We start from the raw sequence: 2989 nt of genomic DNA on the forward strand, positions 1-2989 counted from the left end.
ATAAAAATACTCACCATTGATTGCTAAGTGAAGAGTGGATTCCGCCAAAATTTTGGTAGACTCCTTGCGATTTCCACCAAAATTTTGGTGGCATAACAAGTCGTTGCAGTTACTCTAACCTAGGCAGTTAAACTCGTCCAAGTTACTCTAGGATCAAATCGAGCTCGGGCTAGAGATTGGATGTGTAACTCTGACGACTTGGTCGATCCAACCCAAGTCCACCATGACTCCAAGTAAATGTTTGACTCCACAACATAGGTGTTATTCAAACCATATTCCAAAGAAAGAGTATTAGGAAAGTGTAAAAAAAGAAAGAGTATTAGGGAAGTGTAAAAGAAGTTGAACAGAGAAAAAGTTTGAATTTGCAGGTCTTCTCAGTTTATATTCTTAATATAATGTTAGAAACGTTTTACAAAAAAACTGGCCTATTAGCTCAGTTGGTTAGAGCGTTGTGCTAATAACGCGAAGGTCGCAGGTTCGAGACCTGCATAGGCCAATTGTTATTTTTTTTATTTGAGCCAATACTAAAAATTTCTTACGAACACATGTAGAGAGAAGAAGTTCATCATCAAATCTTTTTTTTTAAGAATTCGACTAAGATCTACGTTAGTCGTTACAAGACATTGATACATCATGAAGATGTGATGAGCACGCTAACTGCCTAATTTTAACCAAGAATGAAAGAGGCCTAAAACCCAACAACAAGAGAGAGGCGTAATGTCCGACAAATTTATTTATAGCCTAAATTACATGGGATAACTCTTGACGACAAACTGCTTCCATCAAGACTTGATCACACGACCTCATGTGATGAGCACGATAATCGCCTAATTTAAACCAAGAATGAGAGACTCTTCAAAATCAGTTTGGTCTTGTAGAGAGTTTAGAGATAGAGCACTTGTTGGTATAACTACGTGGGTAGCTTTTTCTTGCGTTTTACTGTGTGGGTGGCTTTTTTTTCTGCCTTTTTACTATGTGGCTAGCTTTTTATTGTCATCATGGCCGTTGAAATTTTCTTAAATGTTTACTCCATTAGAGCATGATTGCATAGGTTATTAGAGGTTGAGAAGAACACTTCTTCATCTGTTTCAATGGATGACTCAAGACTTCCCTTGATACTTCGGCCAGAAAATGCCCTGAACGTTCAAGAAAAGGTAACCAGATAGAGTGATTAATACAAGAGAGAAATCAAAGAGAGATCAGAGATAAATTAGAGAGAGGAAAAAATGATGGTTGTGGTGGTCGGAATTGTTAGAATCGATATCTAGCTCAAAAGCAGCTGGACCGCTTTTTCCTTAATTTGAGGGACCTATATTCATCAGAATCTCGAGCAAGACGTTTCGTTAGATTCGTCTCGTCGAGTTCTTGAATTTGGACCCAAATCTTGTCCAAAACCGATTTCGTATCAATGAGTTATTACCAAATTAGTTTGGTATGAGTAACATTCACTCTAAACCGGGATTTTGAGTTAGTACCACATTTATGATGTTGGAGAAGTTTTATTTCTTTATATAGACTCTTCCTTATATTTATGGTATGTTCGTTGAAAATGGAAAGGTGCTTCAGAGGCTCCCGTACGCACTTTGCACTTCGCATCCTCGCGAGGAGCGATTGGAGCCTTTGATTTTACGGTCGTAGATTTGATCCGACGGTCAGGATGTTTGGTTCCCTTAAGATAGATCCGTTGATGATCTAACGGTGGTCGTTCAAGGCGCATGATCTTGATAGATCCGTAGATTTTACGGTGGTATATTTGATTCGATGGTCCGGATGTTTGGCACCCTTAAGATAGATCTGTTGATATAGATCCGTTGATGATCTAACGGTGGGTGTTCAAGGTACGATATCTTGATAGATCCGTTGAGATTTAACGGTTAAGATAACACCTGAAAGCCAACAGTCAAATATGACTGTTGCGGTGCATCTATTCGTCTATATGCACCTGTCTGAAGTGTCACAAGTACTTCTATAAATACCAAACAAAATCCAGCAAACAAAACATGAAAATTTTGACATTCAAAGTTACATGAGCATTTAGAGTTTTAAGAAGTCAATTTCATCTGTCGTTCTTACTGATTATTCGAAGTTCGCACGCTTTCGGAAAAACGAAGTACTCTCGGTCGTCATCTTGAAAGGTATATCCTGGGAGACAAACATCTTACTAGTGTACTAATACCAGGGTGTTCACTGTCTTAAGGAAAGAGACAACTCGACTCGACTTTCTCTCTCTAACCTTCTAATTAATCTCTGTTTTAAATTATATTAGTTTTTCTGTTTAATCTGCTTCAAATACAGTAATAATTTTTAGACATAAAGTTATCTCTAAATTTATTTCAAAAAGACACTCTAAAGTGTATCCCTGTTTTTATTAAAACAGGAAGACCAGATTCTTGGTTTTTCATAATACTAGAAACACAACAGGAATTGGTTGTCGGAGATAGGAGGTGATTGGGGAAGAAGAAACTGGAAAAAAATAAAAAGACATTACGGTCGGTTGTGTTTAGAGGAAACAAAAGATTACAATTTTTTTTTTATTTCTATCCAAAAACTTGTACCATAGAAAATTTATGTCTCCCCGAACCATCGATTTTTTTATCACAACAGATTTCAAAAACCTTTTCCAATCTACCACATCAGATTAAAGCATTCAAACCTTTTTGTTATGGATGGTTTGAGGATTCATATTCATTGAGATTAAGAGTTAACGATGAAAATGGTCTCCCTATAGTTCCTCAATAATGTTGCAGAGTGTTGTTTGGAGGTACAACGACTTCTCACATTGATTTTCATAATCTCAATTTTGATATGAATCCAACTTTAGGTACTCATGGCACCAATGTTACCATTTCCTATGGGATCTTCCGCAGTGCAAAGAAGAAAAAGAAAGAAAATGAATTAAAATATGCGGTGAACGTGGATCGAACACGTGACCTTCAGATCTTCAGTCTGACGCTCTCCCAACTGAGCTATCCCCGCACAAGTGTTCATT

The 2989-nt window shown here is 37.2% G+C and overlaps 2 non-coding genes across 2 annotated transcripts; one reads left to right on the forward strand and one right to left on the reverse strand.

Moving 5' to 3' along the window:
* Positions 1 to 422: 422 nt before the first annotated feature.
* TRNAI-AAU (transfer RNA isoleucine (anticodon AAU)) lies at positions 423 to 496 on the forward strand. The gene has a single exon. It is a non-coding gene; the product is annotated as a tRNA-Ile (tRNA).
* Positions 497 to 2903: 2407 nt separating this feature from the next.
* TRNAF-GAA (transfer RNA phenylalanine (anticodon GAA)) lies at positions 2904 to 2976 on the reverse strand. The gene has a single exon. It is a non-coding gene; the product is annotated as a tRNA-Phe (tRNA).
* Between the last annotated feature and the right edge of the window lie 13 nt (positions 2977 to 2989).

The sequence above is a fragment of the Eschscholzia californica genome, unplaced genomic scaffold (genome assembly GCF_041429995.1).
Source record: "Eschscholzia californica isolate CP2 unplaced genomic scaffold, dmEscCali1.0.p SCAF_3, whole genome shotgun sequence".
Taxonomy (NCBI): domain Eukaryota; kingdom Viridiplantae; phylum Streptophyta; class Magnoliopsida; order Ranunculales; family Papaveraceae; genus Eschscholzia; species Eschscholzia californica.